The sequence below is a fragment of the Dasypus novemcinctus genome, chromosome X (assembly GCF_030445035.2).
Source record: "Dasypus novemcinctus isolate mDasNov1 chromosome X, mDasNov1.1.hap2, whole genome shotgun sequence".
NCBI lineage: Eukaryota > Metazoa > Chordata > Mammalia > Cingulata > Dasypodidae > Dasypus > Dasypus novemcinctus.
The window spans coordinates 8,152,572-8,179,744 of record NC_080704.1 but is presented as its reverse complement, the minus strand read 5'-3'; the positions used below and the strand labels follow the sequence as shown (position 1 = coordinate 8,179,744).

Below are 27,173 nucleotides of genomic sequence, written 5' to 3'. Positions count from 1 at the left end.
GCCTGTTCCTTAAGAGCAGAAAATGTGTTCTTGAGGTATTCATCAGCCCAGCCTGGTCCCTGCCCATGAATTTGTCCAGTTCAACCCAAGAGGAAAAATATCACATTGCATCTGTGACAGAATGCATTTTTAAAGGTTGTTGAGGGGAGCAGATGTGGCTCATGCTGTTGGGCACTCACCTCCCATGTAGGAGGTCCTGGGCTTGTTTTCTGGTGCCTTCTGGAGAAGGTGAGCAAACAATGAGCAGACAGATGAGAAAATCACCTGGGGGATGGTTAAAAAAAATTATAAAAGTAAATGAGGTAAATAAATCTTTAAAAACAAAATTAATCAAGGCTATTTATTTATTTACTTATTTAATAATAAATAACCTTGAGAAGGTTTCAAGACAGCTGACTCCTGGGACCTCCCAGGATTGTGTAAATCCTTATTGGAGCTGCATTTGGGGTTTAAAGTGATGCATTACACTTCTTCTGTTTTCTAATACATGCCCCCATCTGTCACCTCTATGTCTCTTCTTCGCCATGCCTGCAATATATATTATAGTACAGACACCTGCTTGGCTGAACCTTAATATCCCATGATGTATAAAACATCAGAAGGTAGACGGTAGAAGTGGCCACCCCAACTCTAGCTATCTCTCTACCTATTCCTGCCTTTCTCGCTGCAGACCAGGGAAGTCCATTTCCTCTCAGGAGGTTAATCCCAGAAAAACTGTACAAGGAATTTTCAAAGAACATGAGGTTAGCATTAAAACTTTCTTTTGAGAGAACTAAATTTAAACAGAGTAGTCATGTGTTGAGAATGATTAGCAAATGCATCAAATGACATCTTACCTTTAAGTTCAAACTTTTAGAAAATTGTCTAAGAAGCTATAAGATTAAATCTAGAGCAAACAACTCTCTAAGCACATGAGTAGACAGTTTTACTTGATTTAAAGGGTTTGAAGTAAAGCAATTTTGGTATCAGGTTATTAGGGTAAGGGCAATGAAGTTCATCCCTGCCCTTTTTGTGTTTCTAGAAAATGATCTGTTTACAACATGTGCTGATATAATCCTGTATCCAGGTAATACAATTACGTTGTTATCTAACATCGCTTAAGAAAACATTTAGGATGTTTTAATACACATCTTAATAGCTATCTGACTTAAGAATGGCGGCGGTATTATATTTCTTTAAGAACTAAAAAGAATTCTCTAAGATTTAATGTGAAGATAGGTATCAGGCTCTCCGAAGAAGTAAAACATCTTAATTCCAAGATACTGTGGTCACCGAGCACTTTCATTATATGACAATGCATTTATGGAGTAGAAATCCTCAAACGTTTTCCAGTAATAAATGTTCCAAATTCTTTAAAAATTCCTATGTGATGGCAACTTGTGCACATTAAACATTTCGCTTTTTTTTTAAATTTTTGCCTTTTTTTAAAAGAACATAGATCACAAAAAATGTTACATTAAAAAATATAAGAGGTTCCCATATACCCCACACCCCACCACCCTACTCACCCCAAGAATGTCCTTAAATAAATATTTCATGCTTTAAGTACAGTGCTGTTGAAAGCTCATCAACTAAATTCCAGCGGTAGCAGCGTTTTCCCTGTGCGCCCTCATCCTCCTTTTCCTCTCGCACTGCCATCTAAGGGTGCTGCCTGCATCCCTGAGGAGCACAGTACAGTGGGTTCTCTCCGCCTACCCATCCTTCCCTGCCGTCTCCCCTCCCCAGTCCTTCTCCCACGCTCACCTCTGTCCACCCTTGCTTTGCTCTGCTCCCACCCCAGGGAAGGTGAACTCACACCCAGCCCCGGGCTGAGGGGGCCTGATGTGAGGCCGCTCAGGCGTGTGCCTCACAGAGGGTGTAACTGGGAAGGGCAGTGGGTGCCCAGACGCTCCAGGCTGAAAAGAGTGCGCTACAGAATTTCACTTTCTGTGAAGGTAGAAAGTCTGAGAAGCAAGAGAAAAGGGTTGGTTGCTTCGCCTTTGAAAGCGATTGGTTCAGCAATGCCGTGTGATCCATTCAGGCCAGTGAGATGAAAGAGGGGATTTCCTGATGAAGGGCTGAGGTAAAAGAGGAGATTTCATGAGCAAAGTCTCTTCACTCTGAGAAGAGAATCCAAGGATGAGAGGGCCTTTCTCCTTTTTGACTGGGTGTAGATTACATCCTGAAATACTCTGCTTACTATCGCTGTACCAAGAGTTCAAAGGATGACAGTGTTCTTAGGATTTCATCTACAAAAGCCAACCTTATAAAACATTTTTCAAAGAAAAATTATCTTTTTCTAAGTAACATAATACATCAAGACTTAATGAATGGAAATTACAAAATTAGGTTTTCGTTTAGAGTATAGTCTTAATATCGCAATGAAAATTTTCTTTCTTATACATTGTTGGAAGAAGGAGCTGCTTCATAACCAACTGAATCCCTGAAGTTAATATAAAACTCAGTCCATAATTTTCTCCCTCCAAGGGCCTTACATTAGTTTTGACACATTTACCCAATATAAACCCCACCGACCTGAGTTCCAGATCTAATCGGTTATGCTAAGAGGGTTAAATTAGAATTCAGATTGGGATGGCTTGCTCTTTGCTTCACTCTCTTTTCTTGAGATATTTAAATTTACAATGATATATTAAGATGATGTTAATAAAAATTCTCATTTTCCTTTAATCCAGAAGAGCTTAATTTCATTTCTTTTCACTTGGAAATGAAGTACATGTAAATAACCAACTGCTTTCCTATCAAATATCAGCCTAAAACATAAGCAGCTCAAATTGTGAATGGACACATTGGAATTTCATCCACAAATTGAGATTTTTGTTGTCACACCATTTTAAGATTGTCCTTGTGCTTTAGTTTGCCAAGGGACTGCTGATACAAAGTACCAGAAATGGGTTGGCTTTTATGAGGGGGAGTTAGTTGGGGTAAAAGCCTACGGTCCCAAGGCTGTGAAATGTCCAAATTAAGGCATCAGCAGAGATGCCTTCTCCCCAAAGTCAGCTGCCACGTGGTGGAGCAAGGTGGCTGCCCATCTCTGCTGAGGTCTCAGCCTTCCCCTCTGGTCTCCTCGTGGAGCTCAGCTGTGAGCAACCAGTCTCAGGGCTTGTCTCCTCTGGGCCTCCTCTGTCAGTGTTGGCTGTCCCACTTTCTTCCCAAGTTCAGCTGCAAGCTGTCAGGCGTAGGGCTCATCTCACCCTGGCCTCACCTCTGGGAGCCTCTCGGGGGCTTCTCGCCTTGGGCTCAGCTATGAACAGAACTGGAGTCCTCCCTCTCACGTGGCAGGATCAGTATGGTGGCTCCCTTTTCCTCTGCGTCTCTCTCCGTGTGTCTCAGCAAGAGAGCGGAGACTCAGCCCGAGTCACGTCTCAGTGACGTAGTCCAATTGAAACAGTCTCACACCCACAGGAATGGGTTAGTTCAAAAACATAATCTTTCTCTTTTGGGGATTCGTAAAATAATTTCAAACCACCACACCTTGTTAGTTCCTTCTCTATTCTGGACAACCTATGTGAGAATAAGGATTGCTTTTTTCCTCCAACATAGTATTGAGGTCATTTCATCTGATTTAAGCAATTATTTTTTAGAACTCTGTTCCCTTTAGACATTGGGGTTCATGACAGTCTGTCAGGGCCCCTGCCAGGTGGGATTTGGGAACTCAGAGAGTCAAATGTGTGTCTCTGGGCCATTACTTATCACCCCCAAAAATGTGGAAACTAGATATTAGATATTATCAGTACTATTTTTTTCCGTTAGTATGGACATGATTTTGAAAGTCTTCTGTTTGTTGTTTGGAATCCCTTGGTTTCGCTAGGCTTTCCTTTAAAAAGTCCCTCCCTGTCATTTCTGTTCTTGCCTTCCATATAACAATAAACATTTTCCTCTCATTTGCAGTGATGACCTTTCTCTGTGTCTATGTTTTCTCACCTTATATTGCCAGACACTGAAATCAATTACAGCAGCATGAATCCCCAAGCATGAAATGACTTTTCAGAGCTGCACTTCTCTAGGCCACCAGAAGAAACCTACTTGCAGAAAGGAGCCTGCTACCAAGCAAAGCATTTTAAAAGGTTGAGGGCATTTGATAAACACTACACGAAAGCGTTCAATTAAAATTGGTCAAGTAACCGTAACAGACAGAAAAATAGAAACTGCAGATTTGCCCAATTAGATGGGGTCTGAGACTCTTAGTCCATTCCACGGTCAGGGATGCCCTTGACAATATTCTAAACATCCAGTTTCACCATCAGGCAGAAGTTTCTGACAATGAACCCGATGGGGAGTTGGAACTGGAAATGAAAGAAACTTACTGACCTCAAAGGGCTAAAATCTCTCTTAAGTTAACACTTAACATCTTTTCTAAGTTGAGTTTTTTCCCCACTCTACCTGTATAGCTCTGTTGGCCAAATAGGTAGTCACTGGCCGCTGGTGACTATTTAAATTAATTAATATTAAGTAAAATTAAAAGTGAAGTCTCTCGGTTGCACTGGCCACATGTCGAGTGACCAGTAGCCACATGCAGCCAGTGGCTTCCATATTGGGCAGTGCAGATATGGGCCCCCAAACCATCACAGAAAGTCTTATCCGGCAGCTCGCTCGCAGAGGGTATACTGCTACCGGAGAACAGTTCTCAGCACCTGTGGCTCTGCTCTGCGGGAGGAGCCTTTGTGTCTGTTATGTAGTTACTCACCATCATGAATACTGCAATCTTGACTACTTTCATTTTAAACCATCCAGTGTTTCCCATCACCCACTCAAGAGCTGCACTCCTCAGATAGCATTTCAAGCCATCTCTGGAAGTTTCCGAGCCCCACCTCACACATTAACTTTGGCCCCTCATCGTACACACACCCAGTGTCCTAGCCAAATAGGACACTCTTCCAGCCACGGTGATGGGGTTCTCCTGATTTGGAGTCCTTGCTCCCGCTCAGCTACTATAGAAACTGTGCTTCCTTTCCTCTTTATCTCGGCTTTCTCCTCCGGACAGAGCATTTACACGCTTCTCTCGATTCAGGTGTACTTCTCGGCTAGTTGGAATCCCTGAGTTCTTGAAGGCTTTTGTTTCAGAGCACATGGACTGTTCTCTTGCATTTAGTGATTGGTAGGCATGCCTGAAAGGACCAGCCCGATACCACTGTGTCTTGGCCACTCTCTCCAGGCCTGACACACACGCGGCATCCGGTCAGTGCCTCTGGACTGAAATTTAACCTGAACACCACAATGGCTCTTGAAAACTCATTTTGGTCTCCCTAGAATCAGCTTGAGTATTATAAAATGAGTGCTATATTTTACTGTTGAAAATGTTACTGTATGAAGCTCTTTCTATTTCTATAGGGACAGAACCATAGAAGAAGAAGGATGGTACATGTTCATATTTTCCTGTGTGTGTGTGAGTGCAGCTCCAGCCGTGTACCTCTGGCTGCGTGATTCACCCTCTTTCGCTCTTTCTCTCACTCTCTTTTTCTCTTGCTTTTCTATTCTTTTGCTCTTCTATTCCTCACCGGATCCTTTATTTGCTTCTCAGTTTTCTGCTCAAGCTACCTGGCTGTCTTTGATCCCTTCTCTTCAAACTTCCCTGTCTTGAGGTTCTCCCATTTTCCTTTCCTCCTCCTTTCCATCCCCGAACGCCCGTCTGCAGCCTGCCCCTTCTCCCTCCGTGCACGTACCCCAGCCTCCCCATGACCCTCCCAGCCAGGCCCTTCTGACCCTCCTGGGGTGGGGGCCCTTCCAGGGACATGGTTCCAGGCTGAGCCTCTCGGAGGAAATCGGCCCCTCCCCAGTCCTGGGCCCAAGGCGGGGATTTCGATGCCATGGGGAAGACAGATGATGTCCCCAGGTAGAGTTTGCGAGCAGCCACGGCAGGCCACGATAACATACTCATTGGGAAATGCACGTGGACAAGCGCCGGGGCCTGCTGCTCGGGCCACGCACAGCTGCCTCTCCCGTAGGGGACGTCGGAGCCTCAGGACCAAGGCGATTGCTCAGGTGTTCTTGCAAGCCCGTGAGCGCTTTTAAAACTAGGAGATGATGGCCTACAATTACAGCTGACACTGCCCACACTGACGATTCTGTAAATGCTGTCATGATGAAGCACCTTTTAGGCAGGTGCCTCCCATTGCTGATGTCACCTGGCCTGAAATGGTCTCAGGGTCATCTCTGCAGCTTGGAGCCTCTGGTCTTCAGAGTGGTGTGTGGCACAGCTGGCCAGGCAGCCTCCTCCTGTCCTCAGAGTGTAGGTCTTCAACACGTGCCTCCTCTTGATGAGCACCATTGTCCCGACGGTGTCAAGGAGGTTTTAGTTCTCCACTGAGACACTCTTTTTTTTTTTAAAGATTTATTTATTTTCTTATTTATTTCTCTCCCCCCACCCCGTTGTCTGCTCTCTGTGTCCATTCACTGTGTGCTCTTCTCTGTCCGCTTGTATTCTTGTCAGCGGCACCAGATTTCTGTAATCTGTATCTCTTTTTTGTTGCGTCATCTTGCTGCGTCAGCTCTCCGTGTATGTGGTGCCACTTTTGGGCAGGCTGCACTTTTCTCATGTGGGGCGGCTCTCCTTATGGGGCGCACTCCTTGTGCATGGGGTTCCCCTACACGGGGGACACCCCTGCGTGGCAGGGCACTCCTTGTGCATATGAGCACTGCGCATGGGCCAGCTCCCCACATGGGTCAGGAGGCCCTGGGTTTGAACCTTGGACCTCCCATGTGGTAGGCAGACACTGTCAAAAATATGGACCGCTTCATGAATTTGCATGTCATCCTTGCGCAGGGGCCATGCTAATCTTTTCTGTATCATTCCAACTTCAGTATATGTGCTGCCGAAGCGAGCACTGAGACGCTCTTGTGAAGGAAGATGGCAACTAAATTTGTCTGAGCTATGACCCCTCCAACAGACACTGAGGGAACTGGTGACTCCTCTCAGTACCTGATGATCCCTGCGTATGTCTAGATTTGCTCAGAGTCTCTGTGCAGCCTGAAGCACTGAGGAGTGAATTTTCTAAGAGGATATAAATGTAGTTTCTTTTTCCTCCATTAGGCAGATGTCTTCAAGCTACGATATCTTCAAGCCACGATGCAGTGGAATGCCCCAGCTAACTTCCGCTGCTTAGGAGACATTTGTTTCGACTTTCTCCGTTTATTTACCCCGTATTTCCTGAGGACCAGTCTCCCTGTGCTGTAGGTTTCTGTTGCATTTTGCCTGGCTCTTATGGAAGAATATGTGTGCCCTGGCCTCAGCTGCAGTCATCAGGGGGAGGAGTATAATTCTGACATTTCTCCCTCATTCAAAGTATGATTCTCTTAGGATAAAAGTTACCAGCTGCTTCAACAAACTTCAAATTCAGTCATTTCCAGATTGCAAAATGTAAGTTCTGTTTTGAGTAGTTCTTCATTTTCTTCTGGTGGTTCTCTTAGAGAAGTCCTAATTAATCAGATGGGGGCTCCTCCCACCCCGCCCCCACCCCCACGCGATAGATGCAGAACTGATGGGAGAAAGGCCATGGACACGTGCTCGCGGTCTGTCACGTGCAGGGTGCTGCTGGGGCTTTATCACCTCGCACCATTTCACTGGGAGCACGTTCCTTCTCATACCTCGAGTTTCGCCCTCCCGTCTCCCACAACGGTCAAGCCCTGGTCTGCATCCAAGGTCACGTAATTGCTACTTGATTTTTCTGTTGTAGTTCCATCTCCAAAATAGCTTCTTAAAATACCTTCTTCTCGGACCCCATCTTCTTCTCTCCTTGCTGACTGCTTGTTCATGAATAGACTATCAGTAAGTCCACTCTAATCCATACTCTATTCCTCCATCCTGTGGACTCTGGGATGGTGATGTCCACTCCACATCTATATCAAGAGGGGGCTTAGATTCCACATGGATGCTGGATGCAATTCTCCTGCTTTCAGTTGCAGGCACTCTTGGCTCCCTGGTGTAGTGGTTGACCTTCTTCACCTCCATGTTAGCTGAGTGGGGTAAGTCCAATAAACCAGAGTGTAGGAGCTGCAAGTCTGTTGAGGCTCAGGGCCTGGCTATCACGTGGTCAGTCCAGAGATTCAGGTCCCCTGGGTATACATATCTTCAAGGCTCTCATCTTGAAAGAAAGAAAGAAAACATAAGGGGAAAAAGTAAAGAAAACAAAGAAAAAAGAAAAGAAAATTATTCTTTGCTCTGACTTACCCTCTCCAGCCATCATTATATCAATTCCTGGGATAATTTCTCCAGTTGCATTTTTTCATTTCCTTACTTCCACTTTACTTCTCAAACTACTCCAATTGTTCTTCAACTCCTTAATCCACACAATGGCTCTCACTCAGGTCGCCAGTATCTCCATCTTCCCAAATTCAGTGGGCGTTTTCCAGCCGTCCTCCTCTTGACCCCTCAACAGCATCCAGCACCCTCGGGGTGCTGTATTTCCTGTCCATCCCTGAAGCCACGAATCCGCTGGCTCTCTTCCTCCCAGTTGGAGCATTCCCTGTCATTTTACTTTGCTGCTTTGGCCACCTCCATCAGGGTGACCCATTATTTCACTTTCCAATGACAGAAGTCCCCTAAACTTGAACCAATTCTATTGGGGGAGGGCACAGTAGGAGGGAAGGTGAAAATGATGGCTCAGGGACGGCTGAAGGCAGGGGGTGGAATTCTACCAGGATTCAGTCTGTGCGTCTCTCTGATGGGCTCTTGCTTTCCACTGCCGAAGTATAGGAGCCTTTGCTTTTTTCTGCGCCTTGGCTTTATTGTCTCTGATGAGCCTATCAGTAGGAAACATGGTTTCTGAGAGGCCGCATAGCTTCAAGTTTCCATTTCTCTTATCTCCAAGTCTACAAGGAGAATAAAAGCAAAAGTCTTCCCTCAGCTCCAGTTTGAAACATGCCATGAAGATCATTAAATTATTTCTTTTGGTCATATTTGACCACTGAGCCAATCAACTGTGGCCAGAAGGGTGGAGTCAAGGAGAACACAAGGAAGCCACATGGGATGAAAAACATGTCCAAGAAGAAACGTATGTGGGAGTGATTTCCTGCACGAAGGGAGGGAAGTAGGAGTGCTGAGTTAACACACTCTAGCCTTTGGCTGCACCTCCTTTTACGTGTTGGGGTTTCGCAGGAGTCAGTCCTTGACCTTGCTCCTTCTTACTCTATGCTTTCTCCCTACTTCGGCTGTTGAATCACATCGTGACATCATTTACCACCCCTGTTCATGCTTCTCTTTTGAGATTCCCACCAATAACCAGTGGCCCCACTAAGGTCCCAAAGACAACTCTAGTTCGTCATTTCCAAATAGATTTCATAACCTTTCCCCTTAGGCCAGCCTTGTTCTAACAGCTGCTCTCTGTCCACCTAGCCGTGCAATCCTGAAAGCTGAGGGATGTTATGGACGATTCCCTTCAGTAACTTCCTCCCACCACCAGATAACAAATCATACTGCATCTCGACAGTTTAATCTCTTAACCATCTCTCAGATGTGCCTGGTTTGCTCTATCTCAGCCAGTACCACCCTCATGCAAACTGTCATCACCTCTATATTACCTAACCTAACCCAAATCAGCTAAATTTACGTGACTAAATTACTGCATTAATTACTGTAACTACTATAATTAATGTCCCTGCCATTCCTTTTCCTCTTTCTCCTTTCTCTGTCTCCCTTGCTCTTAAGCAAAGGACGTGATTCTTTGTGTCTTAAAAAGCAAGTATTATGTTATAGATACATTCACACAATAAAAAAGGAAAAGAGACCAAGATACTTGCTCCTTCCTTTACCCTCCAAATTCGTCATGTGCTGTGCCTTCCCCTCATCAGCCCCCAAACTGCACCCCCATGTGCTAAATCCTAACAGCGGGACCATGCTCTCAGTTCCTGAGCCATCCCTTGCACCTGCCCCTTCAGGAGTGCTAGCTAAACACCTGCTACCACCTTGCCCCAGTCAAGCCCCCTTTTCACTGGCCAAGTGTCAGGGAAACCATTTCTGAACAAGAAGGTAGAGCAGGTCTACTCACAGAATGAATTGCATTTTTAATGGCATATTTTGGACACTTCTTTGGCAGAATATGACTCTTCCACTGGGGGCGGCAGTTTCACTGGGGGTGGAATTTAAGTTTCAGTCAAAGAGCAAGCACTTTAAAAATGTGTAATGAGTGTTGTTTTACTGCCCTTGGTTTTTATTTTTAATTTTTTTATAACAAGTTGTGCCCCTAAGTAGCATATTTCGACTCTGACATTGTTCTTTGACTGTGTTTGCATAACCATATCAACAAACTAATGTGAACATGGATCTGAGACAATTGAGCCTTAGGTGCATTTTTATAATTAGAATAGGAAAATATTTGCATTCAAATGAATTCAGACCTTCCATTAAGCTGCACTTTTTGGTAACTCCTCCTGTTTTACTTTTCTCAGTAACTTTCGAGACTCTTGGCTCCATGGTCAACCCCTTATTTAAAAAGCAAGGAAGGGGAAACGGACTTTGGCCCAGTGGTTAGGGCGTCCGTCTACCATATGGGAGGTCCGCGGTTCAAACCCCGGGCCTCCTTGACCCGTGTGGAGCTGGCCATGCGCAGCGCTGATGCGCGCAAGGAGTGCCGTGCCACGCAAGGGTGTCCCCCACGTGGGGGAGCCCCACGCGCAAGGAGTGCGCCCGTGAGGAGAGCCGCCCAGCGTGAAAAGAAAGAGCAGCCTGCCCAGGAATGGCGCCGCCCACACTTCCCGTGCCGCTGACGACAACAGAAGCGGACAAAGAAACAAGACGCAGCAAATAGACACCAAGAACAGACAACCAGGGGAGGGGGGGGAATTAAATAAATAAATAAATCTTTTTTAAAAATAAATAAATAAAAAATAAAAAAAAATAAATAAAAAGCAAGGAAGGCCACATTACTAGCAAAAAGCAATTAACTAATTTTCCATAATAAGTGGGCTCTGCAAAAATGTCACTTATAGGTTCAGGCAATGGTAACTTGGATATTTTCCTGACTTTGTCTTAAACAAAGCAATGGCAACAGCAATGACAAAAAGAAATAAAATAGCCCCAGGTCCCCAAATTCACCTTTTCCAACTATTGCTCCACACATATCCCATCACAGTCTTCAGTGTTGGTTTCTAACTCATCCGTTGTGCCATCAGGTTTACCTTTCCTGCTAGGGCAACAACCAGCCTTTAAGAGGAGAGAACGCGAGGACGTTTCCGAGTGCCTTGCTACGTCTTCTCTGGCACGTTCCATCCTTCCAGCTCTTTTCTGCAGGTCCAGTAGCAAGCCAATTATGGAACAAGCACAACTGTTTTTAATTGTCACATCAAGTCACTTCTGTCTGACTTGGCAAACTCACCCAACTCCAGAGAGAAGAAATGGAGTTGTCTGGGTGTAATTGATGGTGCGGTTCTACAGTACGTCTGCCAACACATATGTAGACTGAAGCAGAAGTCAAAACAATTAGGCAGCAAAATATGGTCGTTACATCTCAGGCCAAGCGTTGTTCTCCCAAAACGCTGCATAACAAAGGCTTCTTCAAAACGTGTACCAACACGCACACATATAAATGCACTGTGCAGACTCTTCAGGTTTGGGGTTGGTACAGTGAGACTCGACTACGACCAGAACGAGAACAACTGTGCACTTGTATGACATTTAGACATTTGGAGATTTAATACTTGTTGGCCAGTTTTCAGGGAGAAAGGGATACCAATAACGTATTTAGAAATAGCATAAGAACCTGAAAAAAAGGATTGTGGCATTGTCTAATAAAAGGTACATTTGAAAGTGCTAGCCCATGTAGTAGTGAAATACAGGATAGTTTCTGGTTGAAGGCTTAACCATTACAGGAGAAAACCATGACACCCAGTGGCCAAAGACATTTGATGCTGCATACATTTCTCTTTGTCCTCTGCTCTTTATTAGTCATAAATACATTTATCACTTACGGAATGAAACACATCCATGTGAAGTAGGTAAAGTGTGCATGAGTATTTTCATATTTTCCCAAACATGCATGAAAATCTGTTCTTTGAAATCATGAATGCTGATGCTGTACCACTTTTGCTCTGCTATCTGCCACCTGCCTCATCATATCTATATGGACATATCTTTTAAATACATGTACCCATTTACAGAAGAACCTCCTGATCTAAATCCATGAATGGAACTCATTCTGTGCCAGCCAACTTGTTTTCCTTTGAAAAATTCCTCAAAGAAAGTAAAATGAAGTGTATCACTTCATGAAACAATCATGAAGATGGGCCTTATTTATATGTTAAGCAGAATGATTCATTATGTTAAAAAAAAAAAAAAGGGATCTTTATGATGGGTAATTTTATTCCGGACATTGTTTGCTTCTCTTTAGTTGGCCATTTTCACTTATTAGTTTTTTTCTTCCATGATTCTTTACTTGTGTAAACCAGGGAAAGGATATGGTCATGGTTAAGTTCAAGTGAGATTCAAGCCTTGTTACATAAGGATTTTGTAACTGTGAGCAAGTTCTTTAAGCTCCTGAAATTTTAGTGTCTTCATTTGCATTATAGAATATACTTTATTGCCTTCCTTTGAAATACGGGAAAAGTAATTACTGCTTCTCTCTCCTTTGTTGCAAATACATGAATATGTATTTGTATGTCTATAAGTAGTTGACACAGGGTTTGAAGTTTGGTTATTATGCAATGTTTGTAAAGTTATAACTGTTTTAATTAATATCTATCCGGCGAGTATAGTCTCTTGCTACTGAATAGAGCTAGGAAATTTTTGAAAGAATTAACTCCTTAGTGAAATTTTTGTTTATTACCTTCCTTTTGATGTATTGTTCTCCGAAAGAGGTGTTACTGAAATGATGCAGGTTCACTTGACATATGTCTAATGACTTCCCTTTGAAAATGTCCACCAAGTGTGTTAACGCTGAAAATGAACAGCAGTTCCCAGAAAGACTCCATATGGCCTTCTAGGCCTGAAAAAGCTCTCTTCATGGCCTTAGGCTAACTTCAGTTTCAGAATTGTTCTCACAGACTCTTTCTGACCAAGGAGGGCATGACACAAATAAGGAAAGGACAAAAGATTTCCTGCCAGTGTGTCTTTCCTATGTTGAGGCCCCTTCCTTTTCTTCGTGGGCCTGCTGGAAACAGGTTGAGCCATGCTGCCCACTGTCCTGATTTCCTGGGCTTCCTGGCTGAGCTGTGTTATTGCAGCCCTCCCAAACAAACACCTGAAGGCCACAGCATGAAAGGTGTGGAGACTCCACATTGTCCAGGCCATTAAACTCCACCCCTCCATGGGGGTGTGGCAATTTGATATTATGGATGAATTCTAATAGTAGATACTGGATTATGCTTGTAATCTGATCTGTACCTGGGCATGATTGAGTTATGATGAGGGCACGCTTGGCCTTCAGGACCATAAGGCCTGCTCAAGAGAGCGAAGGGAGTGGCATGCTTGATAGCCGTCCACCCTCTCGTGCCCCTTTACGCAGGTCCAGGCCGCGGAGCTGAGCTCCTCAGGCTCCAGCCACCTTCTCCTGGCCACACACGCAAGCCCCTGGGTGCAGGAAGCAGCGGGCTCTGTGAGAGAGAAGTGAGGTAAGGGAGCACTGAATTAAACGGCCAGGGGCACGCCACCAAGAACGGGCGCCCAAGAGCGCCACGAGTCTGCTGGATCCTGCGGCCCTGTGAACGCCTGGACGTGGCCCCCACCCGCTTTCACGATTGCCGGGTGTTTCCATCAGCATCAGCGTTCCAGCTGTGGGTCTTTCCTCATCAGGACCATCGGTCCCTTTACATGAAGAAAGTTTTGAGAGCACATTAACGTCACGAGTATATAAATACACGTTTAAATGGATAAAATGATTTTAGTATTGAACACAAAAGAGACGCTCTTCCCTTGCACCAGTTGCAGTCCTGCTTGATTCCTCTCTGGAGTGCGTTTCACCTCCGCCCTTTCAGCTCCTCTCACCGTGTGCTAGTGCCTGGAAAACAGCTCAAGGCTTATCTGCTACACCACTCTCAGCGCCAGAGTCCTGCAGAAAAATTACCACTCGAGTCCACCTTTGGGGCATCTATTTTTGAAAAACTTTTAACAGGGACTTTTTACTTCGTAAGTGTATAAAGCTGACAGAAAATATCTGCTGTGAGTGAGTGCCAGAGGCTACACTGTCAGGTAATTTATAGGCGTTCTGCTAAATGATTGACCTTGGCAAATAGACGTATGACCACATGCTGGTGCCAATTTTAATACAAATTCCGTCTCAGGAAGGAATTAATGAACTGCTTAAGACAGATGTGGCCAGTGGAGTTAAACCTATGGGCCTTGCCAAGACCTCTTGCTTATCCATTGTCCTGATTCTGGATCCTGCTTTGTGTCCTACAGAAGCTTCTCACAGCATTTCCATCTATAACTATTGCAGAGAGATTTCAGTGTCTCTCCATGTGAAGATTCTTTTAATTATTGGGTTTTAGGTGCATTGTCTTCCATGTTTTTCGCAATTCCATTCTTGCTTTTATACAAATCTGCTTAATTCTGCTATTTGATGTGGTTGCATATTACAATTACATGCTCAGAACATGCCTATTTAATCTTGTCATTTTGGTGATCCATCTCTCTTCACGGCACTGCACTAGGCTGGAGAAATTTTAAAGTGGACGCTAGCTTTTTGGAAGGTAGGAAGCTAGTAAATTTGTGAAGAAGATGAGATACTACATTAAAAAGCCTATCCAAATGCAACAAAGACATTTACTGTACTCAATCATTGGGATATATTCTTTGGGCCATAAACTCCTTTGAACATGAAATCTGTTCACTCTTCATAAATAAGAATCCACACAGGTAAATCCTGAATCCATGCACGCACATGCACATGCACGCACAATTATTTGAAGTGGTGGTTTGAAGCTGTATGTCCCTCCAGAAAAACATGTCCTTAAATCTGATGCATCCCTGGGGGGTGTGAACGCATCGTAAGCGGGATCTCGTGATGAGGTCACGTCAGTTAAGCTGTGCCCCACCTCAGTGAGCATGGGTCTCAATCCTATCCCGGAGTCCTTTATAAATGGAGTGACGACAAGGAGAGAAAAAGAAGGCCACAGAAGCAAGAAGCTGAAAGCAGTGGAACCCGGAAGAGAAGGGAGAGAGCAGCAGGTGGCTGTCACGTGCCTCATCGTGTGGCAGAGGAGTCCAGCCGAGTCCCGGCTCGCTGGCAGCTGGTCTTTGGGAAGGAAGCCTCACCTTGCTGAGGCCTTGATTTGGACCTTCTCAAACTGTAAGCAAATGAACTCCCTTGCTAAGCCAACCCATCTATGGCATCTGCATTCAGTGGCCTAGCAAACAAGAACATGCACTTAGGTATCCACCACCCCGAAGTCCATCCTCAAGTGAGGAACCCAGCTGCATGTGCGGAGTCCGGGTCATGTCATCAAACGCAGCCCCTGAATTTCAGCCCCCCCACAGTGCTGTGCCCGCTTCCTGTGGTCTTTGTAACACTCTAGAGAAGGGGAATGCTGTTCATTCACTGTGAACTTGTAGGTGGCTCAATAAACACCTTTAACGTTAACATTTTTACATCATCTACTAAAAGAATAAAATTAGACTTCTGTACTGCAAGAGAGAAGAAAATGGAATGGGAAAACTCAGTCAACCTAAAATAAATAACAATCACAAAGCAAAATGGGAAGAACTAAAAAGACAACACGTGATACAAGTAGAAAGCACAATAATAGAAGATGGTGGAAGTAAATTAGGCTATAACAGTAAACACAGTGTAAATGGATTAAACTCTACATTGAAAAGATAAACACACAAACAGTTTGGGGAAAATAGATGGAAAATCAAATGCCAAAAATTCCCCAAAGGAAAGAGGCACAACTATATCAACATCAGACAGATTAAACATAAAAACAAAAGCCAGTCCTATGAAACCATGAGTTGCCTATATTGGAAAATGTGTTAAATTCTCAGGAAGATACAGCAATTTAAAATTTGTATGCATCTAATTTTATGTCCACCGTATATGTAAAAGTAAAATTGCCAGAACAAAAGCAGAAATGAACAAACCCACTTCTGCACACTCTATGCAAGCTGCAAGAATGCTCTGGGATTGGCATCGAGACAAAAAAAATAATATTAACATAAAATGCTTTAATAATTCAGTTAATAATCTCAAGCTAGTGGGCTTACATATTCATTTTGAGCATTCCAGGAATATTTCTAAAACTTAATCAAAAGTGTTCCATAAAGTATGTCTCATCAAATTTCAAAAAATCTGAAATTTTCCAACTATAATACCTATAATTTACCAAAAACTCTGAAAAGGCATCATATATTTGGAAATTAAAACAGACACACACGCACTTTAAGCTCCCTAATGGGTTAAGCAAGAATTCATAATGAAAATAAAGAAGTACCTAGAAGAACATGATTTGTTTGAGTAAATAAGTACTTAAAAGGAAATTTATAGCCTTAATTGGTATGAATGGACCTTATTTGAACATTGATTCAAGCAAATGAATGTTTAAAAATAAAAAATATGAGTGATGTAGAACAATTTCAGCACAGCCTCGATATTTAATGATTTAAGGAATTATTTTTATTTTAGGTGTTTCAATGGTATTGCACTTATATTAAAAATGATTATATGTAAAATTATAAGATGTCTGAGATTTGCTTCAAAAATAATCAACTCTGGGTTAGAAATGGCTAGAGGTAGTGATGAAAATCTTGGTTGATTATAAGAAGCTTGGAGTCAGTATATAGGCATTTAGCATTATCTCACATGTTCGAATTTTTCCATCATAAACGTGTTTTTTTAGTTATACAATAAAAATCTCCCTTGCACCCTTCACTTCAAAAATCCAGTTCCCAGAGTCCAAAAACCAATACCATCAACAAATGCCATTCTTAGCTTCTGATATGTACTTTCAGATAACTTCATGAATTTACGAGAGAAACAGATGTCTGTTTTAATTGTCCCTTTTTTACATGAGATATAGCATACCAGACACACTGATCTACAAATTACTCTCTTCACTTAAGATCATAACTTGAAGGTTTTTTCTTTTCATTGCATTATAGTGGCACTTCCATCCCTTGGGTTTATGATGTTTTATTTAATTAGTCTTATTCTGGTGGAGGTTTAGGTTGTTTAAAATCCTTTGCTATTAAAAGAGAGGGCATGAATAAATTTGTACACATACACTCTTACACACAAAGAAGTATACCTCTAGTAAAAATTCTCAAGTAGAACTCTTCAATAATCAATACATTTTTAATATTGGTACCTATTGCCAACAGTTCTTCAGAGACTTTTGAATTTGCACTTGCAACAGAAATGTGTGAATTATTTGCAACATTTTAATAATGCAGCACTTTTGCAAGGCTGCCTCTGCCTGGAGTATGTTCCTTTCCCTAATCACATGCCAACCTCTAGGGATGGCTTCAGGTGTTGCTGCTAAAGGGATCCCTTCCCCGACAGTACCTCCTGGACTGGGCTGAGATGGCACCCTTGTCAGTTTGCTCATTGTTTTTGCTTGTTGTTTGTGCTCATTGTCTGCTTGTTGTTGTTGTTGTTTCTCATTGTGTGCTCGTTGTCTATTTAATTTTTTTTCCTTAGGAGGCACTGGGAGCCAAACTCAGGACTTCTCATGTGGGAGGCAGGTACTCAACTGTTTGAGCCACATCTGCTCCCTGCTTGTTTTTGCTTGTTGTTTTTGCTCAATGTCTGCTCATTGTTTGCTTGTAGTCTTGCTCATTGTTTTTGCTCAGTGTCTGCTCATTGTTTGTCTTCTTTAGGAGGCACTGGGAACCAAACCCAGGACTTCCCATGTGGGAGGCAGGCGCTCAACTGCTTGTGTCACATTTGCTTCCTGTCATCTGTACTTTGTGCCATGCCTAACCTGTGAGGCTATCAGAGTTTTGTTACATGAGTGGTGAAAGAAAAAGCTTGCTATCTCTAAGTTGTATACCATTTCAAAATCAATTTTAAAATGCAAAATCATTCAAGTAAGATGTAAAAGCTAATTTTAAAAGAGAAAAACATAGTCAAATTCAGGAACGATGAGCAATAACAAGAACGAAAAATTAGAAATGATCTAAAAATAACAACTTTTAAGTTTTCAATGCAATAGGAATGGAGCAATTTCTTTTTGTGATTCTGTTGCTTATAGAAATTACATTATAAACATACAGGCTTTTACCCTAATTCTGTCAACAAAAAATAAAATGGATACATCAAACAAGGGAAAAGATCTATAAAATAAATCAGTATATACAGACATAGGACAATTAATCCATCATTTTGGTGCAATTTTGTGAAACTATTTTGTTAAAGTATGTTTTTCATTAATGTTCCTAAAAAAACAAGTTCTTCTAAACTCAGCCACTCATTCATAGACTCATTTATCAATCCATTCATTCACTCAATATCTCACCAAATATTCACAGTGACTCTATTGTTAATAAAGCTGTGCTACTGTTATAAGATATCCAAAATTTATTTAATACAAATCACAAGCTCTGTACATTTAGAGAAGAGAAGGAAATTATTTTATCAATAAATTATATAATTGTACTAAAAATATGCCCTATTGACTTTCATATTAAAAAATGGAAGGCAATGAAAATTTGACATTTATAATAAGTTACATATAGAGAGGCATAAATTTACAATATATTGTAAACTTTTACACATGTATCTTATTAAGTCATGCCAAAGGGTTTAGGAAAAAGGGGAATTCCATTTAAGAAAACTTCCTTGTCCTAAAAACTTTCTGGGAACCATAAATTTGAGCTTTTCTGGATGAGCATTTCTATGTTTGGCAAGCAGAATCACCGTCCAAAAGAGCCAAGTAAGCAAGTGCCAACTAGAGATGCATTTAGAAAAAAACCCTGGTCAAAAGGAGGAAAATTAAATACAAATGAGTTTTTATGGCTAAGTGAGTCGGGAGGTGATTCCAGAGGTTGTGGGTATGCACGTCTCAGCAGGATCTCATTGACTGCCAAACTAAACAGTGCCTCAAGCAGCGGAGCTCCTGAGGGCTCTAGAGACTTCTAGATACTATAGGCAGGGCAGACATCTCAGGAATTTGGCACCCTGTCAGTGGGCCTTACCTTGGAATATATGATAAAGTATCCCCCTAATGTATTAGAGTTGGACTCATGATTTCCCTACACATGTTTCTCATGCCCCTTTATTTGAACTTATAATTAGCCCTATACCCATTAAATATGGGTCCCAGAGACTTAGACCTAGTGGCTGTTCATATACCAGTGTAGCCCTGAATCTCAGCAGAGCTGCAGCTAATACCTACCCTCCAGTTCATCAGACTCACCTGGTTCAACTAACAAAAGGATGAGGAGGGACAGCACCCATCGCCCCAAAGCAAAGCGTTTGTACAACAGCAAGCAAGACAGTTCCACGCCTCTGCCGCATGGGATCTAAGGCCCCTCTCAAGAGGGAGCCCAGTGGTCATCACTATCTCCAAATCCTCAAGACTGAGGAATGAACAGACACAAGGGGGCATTGCAACTATGGACTAAGGCAAACTTATTAATAATATTCTAGTAATGGAAGAACTAGTGATGTTGACATAAAGGCAGTGGTCACCAGAGGTCCTGAGGGGAGGGAGAAGAAAGAAGAGGTATATCATGGGACAGTTTTAGGGCATTGGAATTGTTTTACATAACCTTGCAAGGACGGATACAGGCCATTATACATTTTGTCAAAACCAATAAAATTGTGCAGTGCAAAGTGTTAAATATAATGTAAACTATAGACCATGGTTAGTAGCAGTGCTTCAGTATATGTTCATCACATGTAACAAATGCATCACGCTAATGAAAAGTGTTCTTAATGGGGGCAAGTGTGGGGAAGGAAGTGAAGTTTATGGGAATCCCCTATATTTTCGATGTAACATTTATGTAATCTAAAGCTTCTTTAAAAATAATCACTGGAAGCAAATGTGGCTCAAGTGATTGGGCTTCCACCTACTATATGGGAGGACATGGGTTCGATCCCCAGAGCCTCCTGGTTAATAAGAAAAAAAAGACATACCAGTGTGGTGAGCCATGCCCATGTGGCAAGCCAGTGCCCACATGGCGATCCGCGAAATGAGCCAAGTGCCCACATGGCGAGCCGGTGCCTCCATGGCAACCTGCGTGGCAAGCCAGTGCCCACGCGGTGACCCACATGGCAAACCAGTGCCCATGAGGTGAGCCAAGTGCCCATGCAGCAAACTAGTGCCCACACAATGAGTCAGTGCCCACATGGCAACCCACATGGCCAGTGCCCATGTGGCTACCTGCAGGGCGAACTGGTGCCCACATGGCAAGCCACGTGCCCACATAGTGAGCCAGTGCCCATGTGGCGAGCCAAGTCCCTGGGTGGCAAGTCCCTGCCCATCAGAGTCAGTGCCCATGTGGCAAGCCATGCAGCAAGATGATGACACAACAGAAAGAGAGATGAAGGGGAGAGTCAAGGCAAAACACAACAGAAACCAGGAACTGAGGTGGCTCAAGTGACAGGGAACCTCTTTCCACATTGGAAATCCCCAGGATCAAATCCCGGTGACTCCTAGAGGAGAACGATGAGAAGAGAAGACAAAAAGAGAAATAGATACAGAAGATCACGCACCGGATGGACACAGACAGCAAAAACAGCAGGGTGGGGGAGGAGGGTGGAGAAAAAATCAATCAATCAAAGAGCCAAGTAAGGGCAGTTGACTTAGCTGAATTGCCTTGGCTGGGAAAGCCAGAAGATTCCATCAAACTCCATTCCAAAAGCCTATGGGAGAATAACTTTAAATTATTTTGAGTCATCTAGATTTTGCTTCCTGGTCATTTGTGGCATCTGATGAGATTTAGAAATAAGCAAATCTATCTGGATGGAAGGGAGGAAAAGAAATCCATCTCTGGTGGCACCAATTCAAAACATTTGTGCTAAAAGAGCATTTGATTGAAGGGATTCACCAGAATAAATGTACCAGTAAATCAGAAATGGCATGTGTAGAAAAATAGAGCTGCGACGTGAAAATGTAAAATTTTCAGTCACCCGAGATGGTGTACCTCATGCGGTCTTCGCTTGGCATGTCCTCTAAGTTCAAACTGCTGGCCACCAAGCATCCCTGTCCACAAGGGCAGCCACAGTGTTGACCACTCTGTGTTGAGGTGCCCTCTCAAGCCTGATTTCTCAAATGGTCAACATCATTCATTTATTAGATGAATGGCGAGGATGGTGACATGTACAACAGTCCCTGTGCTTAAAGATGTTAAAGCTCATTTATGGTAGCACAAGGATTATTCCATGAAATAAATTGTTCTAAAATCTCTAGTAAGTGCTGAGGTGATAGTTTGCTCGTTATGTTAGTGATCACGTTTGTTCCAACCCAGCTCCTGAGGGACACAAGTTGGTGTGGCTGCGAGACCAAGAACACACCTGGCATTTAGTCAGGCATAAGCTTCATTGGGACTTAGGGACAAGAGAGAATCTTTGATGGCGGCTGGTCAAAGAATGAATGAAATTAGTGCTCCACAAAGAGACAGGAAGAATGAAGGATGATATACGGGGTCTCAGAACAAGGACATTCCATAGGGTATGAGAACAAACTTCTCATACGTGACACGTACACATGGGGTGTGGTGATGCTTTCACTGTGCTCTTAGGAAGGACGTTTACCAAGGACCTTTACTGCTTTGAGAAGATCATAGTTTATGATAGCTATACATTCCCCTCTGGGAAGGGTTGTTAACCTTTAGCTTATGTCTAGGTCATGCAGGTGGCTATGTGCTAAGGCTCAGGACCCCCACAGTCCACCCCCACATAGCGACCTGCGTCGACTATAGGACAAGCATTACATCCTCATCCTCAGCCACAGTGTAAAAGACAACAGAATAACAGGCAACCTCCACCAAAAGCTACTAGACCTATAAAAACATGTGCACCACATTGAACATTAATGAGACGCTGGTACCACCTTGTGACACAGTAAGAATATCTAAAGCCATCCTATTTTGTGAAACTACCTTTCGCAGTTGGGTAGTTTCTTCGTTTACTAAGGAAGTTGCTACTTTGACTTCATTAAGGGCTTGAGCAGTGTGATTGGCCAAAGCTATTATGTGTTTTTCAGTGACAACTAGAGCATCACCTGGCACAAAAACAGCCAATAGGTAGAACCATGCTTTACTTGATAGTAAAATTACACAACTCGGGATAACCACCCCACATCACGGATTCCCTCTTGTTGTTCTATGCAGACAGAAGCAAATCGATCTATGGTGACAGATTCAGCCATTAACCATCCTAAACTACTATATCCCAAAGACTAGTTTAGGCAGAAAGAGAGTCTACATAGACATACATGGGGCCCCAGCTATTATGGCTTTATTCTGACCAGCCACCTTCCCTGTCTCCTGTACTAATCTGCCTCAACTCCCTTCTCAGAGAGTTTACACCCTTATCTTCTGGAGGTGCTTCCTGCTGGACAGGGGCAGTAGTCCTTGCCTGATGGGGTGTGAAACTCTCTGGCTACTCTATTGAGGCTGAGGGAAGGCATGTCTGGCACCATGGTTGGAACTGGATGAAATCCCCATATGACTAATACCTTATTCTGGAAGGTATTGATTCTGGAAGAAAGGAACTTAGTTATAATTGAAGATACATGGTCCTACTAAAAGGATAAAGAAGATGGTGGTAAGCAGGCCCAAAACAAGAGTGAGAAAAACTGAGTGCCTTCAGAGGCTGCTTCCTCCCAAAGTTGATGGGAAACAGCATTTTTCCTTGACTTCTTTTATGCTGGTGGTTAGCTCTAGGGAGAGATTGTGTTAGACTTGCTGGGTTTGGGTATAAACTGCTAACTCCAGTTCCCACAGTGGTGGTTATGCTTAGAACAGCTAGGAGAGGTATGGAGAGGCACTGCCCTAGATATAAATTCACAAAGACAGTATGGGCATCAACGAGATAAGCATATGGCAAGAAAAATAAAAGACATTGCTTAAGAGAGCCACCACTTTATCTTATAGGCATGTTCATTAATTACTTAGAAAATGAATTAAGTTCAAGACTTTTAACATGTTCACTATCCTTCTGCATATGATCTAGAATAGAAGAAATAGTATCATACTCATTAGGTATATAGGTACAGCACTTAATACTCATCAGTGCACAAGTTCCCCTTTGAGCTGCAGTTAATAGATCTAAGCTCAGATCTGCAATACCATACATGTTGTCTCTCCATGGGAGCAGGCCATAATGCCGATTGTGTCTGCTTAGGTTCTGCTCACCTTACTTTGGTCACTATTGCTCCACTTGTATATCCTTCACACAGCCAGCATGCTGCAGCACCATTGATCCTTGGAGGGAGGCTCCAGGGTTTCCCTGGCCTGGTACAGAGCATCCTTCAACACTAAGAAGCAGGGCCAGTTTGGAGGCCATGTCCATTGTAAATCTAGTGATATCGAGCCGTCACCAGCTGCTGCCTTGAGTCTGAAATGGCAGTGTACTCTCCATCCACCTCAGGAACATAACAGAGATGTGGTAGCTACCTTTATTGTTTTAGGGGTCAGCCAGTTACTCCAATGGAGAGGCATCATGCAGGGTACTGAAGGCCCAAGAGAGTTTGACAGTACTGAAGACTATCTCTTGTAATTCTCATACACTTTCTAAATACTTCCAATACAGTTTATAACATATCAAGTGAACTTGACAGTTTTAGTACTTTACTTTTATACATTTACCATGATTACATTTATTAACAGGCATTTTATTTTAGCAGTGCAGGAAAAACTACTTTCTCCATTATTTTATGTAAACCTAAGAGTCCTAATGGAATCACAATTACCTACCCCCACCATCACTTTAATACGCAGATTGAGGTGGCCTCTGACAGGTTTTCCTGCTATGAAGTTACGTTTTGTTACCAATATCAGGTCAGGATTCTATTTAATAATGGCTTCCTGGAATTAGTCATTTAAATACTTCAATTTAGGCAATGCTTTTACTAACTTCTTATAAAACCGTGTTACTTTTTGTTATTAGTTTTAACTCCTAGATTAATAATGATTTCTTAGAATCAGTCACTTACATTATAGTCTTTCTGTTTAGAAAATGCTTTTACAGACTTCACGTAACTATCTGTAACCACATAGACTATGGTTACTTCATCTCAAGACAAATTTCACCTTTATAAAAACACATTCCCTTACTTAATGCTACCTTCTACAAATTCCTATATTCATTCAAGCCTGTCTTACGTTTTTCCACCCTGATTTTATGAAAACCAGTCATCTCATCTTAGGACAAAGCACATTCCCTTAAATCAAGGGTTCTTATTAAGGGGTCTAAGATTGAGGGTGAGCTTGAATTGAAATTCAAAAAACTATCATTCTTGTGAAGATGTTTTGGTACAGATGTGATATATTTATTAAATAATACACAGGACAGTATGGACCTAGTAAAGGGTCCATGGTTTTCACCTGACCGGCAAAAGGGTCCATGGAACAAAAAAGATTAAGAACTCATGCCTTAAACTTATCAAATTTTAGTCACCATTGACTGTGAATTCACTTCCACATACATTTTACTTCTTTCCACATACATTTAAATCTCATATCCTTCTTTCTGTTCTATGAAGGAAAAAAAAACAACCACTATTCATTTCAATTTAGGCAAGAATAATTTTTTTAAAAAAGAGGCTTTTAATAATTTCATTAGCCAAAAACTTACAATTTTCATCATCTTAAAGATTTAACACATACAATGCTAATTAATTTCATTAATATCCTGTAATCCTGGAGAGATCATACCCAACCTATATAAAATTGCAACAATTATAGTTTATGCAAGAAATGTTCTTTTCCCTTTCTTCCTCCATAGGAGGCTAAAACCTTTTTTTCTTCAATAAAATTCTAAAATTTTTAATAACCTTAAAAGCATACCGATTGCCAGGCTCTGGAATAATTATAATTATTTAATTTGTTTTAATCATAATTTAGAAAAGATCTTTCCATAGATTTCAAGGACTTTTTCTTTACTTTCTGAAATTTGGCCATTGGATTATTCCTGTCATCTCAAAAGCTGTTAACACTTGATTGGGGAATTACAGGATTGACTATGTAAAACAAGGTTTATTTTGTAATATCCCCTCTGTCCCTATCATTTTCATTTCCAGGTCTAGTAGACAGAATTCTAGGCTAAATTCACTTTTCCCCTCTGTTTCCACATGCAGCCTCTCCCCTTAGTTTGGTCAACTGGCTGTTTGGTTTTTTTTAAAGATTTATCTATTTATTTATGTCTCTCCCCTTCCCCCCCCCCCCACCCCAGTTGTCTGTTCTCTGTGTCTATTTGCTGCATCTTCTTTGTCCACTTCTGTTGTTGTCAGCGGCATGGGAATCTGTGTTTCTTTTTGTTGCATCATCTTGCTGCGTCAGCTCTCCATGTGTGCGGCACCATTCCTGGGCAGGCTACGCTTTCTTTCATGCTGGGCGGCTCTCCTTATAGGGCGCACTCCTTGCACATGGGGCTCCCCTACGTGGGGGACACCCCTGCATGGCAGGGCACGCATGGGCCAGCTCCACACGGGTCAAGGAGGCCTGGGGTTTGAACCGCAGACCTCCCATGTGGTAGACGGACGCCCTAACCACTGGGCCAAGTCCACCGCCTGGTCAACTGGTTTTAGTGGATTTCAGCCAAGGTTAGGAAAAGACCCTGAGGATAGGATAGGCTATAGAAAGATGATGGAAGAATTCAGAATAAACTTTCTTTTCTTTCCTTTAAATAGTTTTTTAATTCAGATTTTATGTGACTTTTCATCCTGTCTGGCTTCTCCAATTTGGGCTTCAGGAATACTCATTTACTAATATAAACACTTATTTAATATTTAGCAATTTGAGTAGAGCTCTTTTAAGGATTTTCCTTTGTTAATTTGATATTACCACCCAGAGGTATGAAAATATACACTGAACAAACAGACAAACAAAAAGAGTTAAGACACACCAACAGAAACATAAAACTCACTAATTTGACTCATAATTCTCAGTTCTTTGGTTTGGTTGTCTCCAAGCTCTCCATCATTTCGCATCTCTTATTTTTACTGCTTTTAAGATCTGTGGAATCAGTGTTGCCTGTAATAGGCAAGCTTGTTCTTGGAAACACTTTTTAACCTTCCCGCCCGCTTGGAGCTTTTTGCTTGCTGTCTGCTTTCTGTGTCCATTCACTGTGCATTCTTCTGCGTTTTTGCTTGTCTCCCTTTTTTTGTTACATCACCTTGCTGAGTCAGATCTCCCTGGCACTTGCAGGCCAGGTGGCACTCCGCAGCGTGCGGGCGAGCCTGCCTTCACAAGGAGGCCCTGGGATGCAAACCCAGGGCCTCCCATATGGTAGGTGGGAGCCCAACTGATGGAGCCACAGCTGCTTCCCTGGAAACACTTTTTTAGTAACCAGCCAAACCAAAGGACTGAGAATTATGACTTAAATTAGTGAATTTTATGTTAGGATTATTTGAACAGTGTAAATGCAGTTAAACACTAATTTAGCAGTTTAGACAGATATTTAACACATATATTCTGGATTATTGCTCTTCAGGACTACACTTAGACTTGAAGTTCAGGAGTAAGCTGTTGATTCAAAACTGAAAGTTTATTTTAATACCTTGATAAAAATTCTGATCAAAATAAAATGTGCAGAAAACTTAAAACATTGTCAAAATAACATCCCATTAAACTCTTCCACAGTTTACACAAGTATTATGAGCTTCCAGTTTTGTAACATATTTTTTAATTGCAGGCTTACAAAAGCTGCTAGCATTTTTTTTCTATTTTTTTTTTTAGAGCTGTCCAGTTCAAAGTTACTAAACTTAAACAGCACCATTTTTTTTAATGTGGCTATCCAGATCTAATTAAAATTAACATGGAAATAAAACAGAACATTTATTTTGCTAAGTTTTTCCACTTCTCCAGTAGTTAAACTAATTCTATTAGTTCCAATAGTCCACAAGCACACCAACCAGGTGGCAAGGGGTCCATGGAGTTGCTGTTGGAATGTTTTCCCTATCTTAGTTTACTGTTCTTGCAGCATGACCCTCAGAATTTTGAAAACATCTCCACACTCACACGGAGTTCCACAAATCAAGCAAGTGGGTGACGCCATATTCTCTCAGCGGTCCCCACTTGTCGAGGGGAGCAGCCACCCCTCCCCACATGGGCATTAGAAGCCAACCTGGAATTTCCCCAGGGCATT

General features: G+C 42.4%; 1 long non-coding RNA gene and 1 other non-coding gene across 2 annotated transcripts in view; both read right to left on the bottom strand.

Annotated features, from left to right (window-relative positions):
* LOC139437980 (uncharacterized) overlaps positions 1–27,173 on the bottom strand; it is a 137,644-nt gene that overhangs the window by 8,098 nt on the left and 102,373 nt on the right. The window contains exon 2 of the long non-coding RNA XR_011647879.1: positions 180–264. This is a non-coding gene — a long non-coding RNA (uncharacterized lncRNA). The remainder of the gene's footprint in view (positions 1–179; positions 265–27,173) is intronic.
* Positions 6,716–6,822, bottom strand: LOC111766021 (U6 spliceosomal RNA). The gene has a single exon (XR_002798188.2). It is a non-coding gene; the product is annotated as a U6 spliceosomal RNA (small nuclear RNA).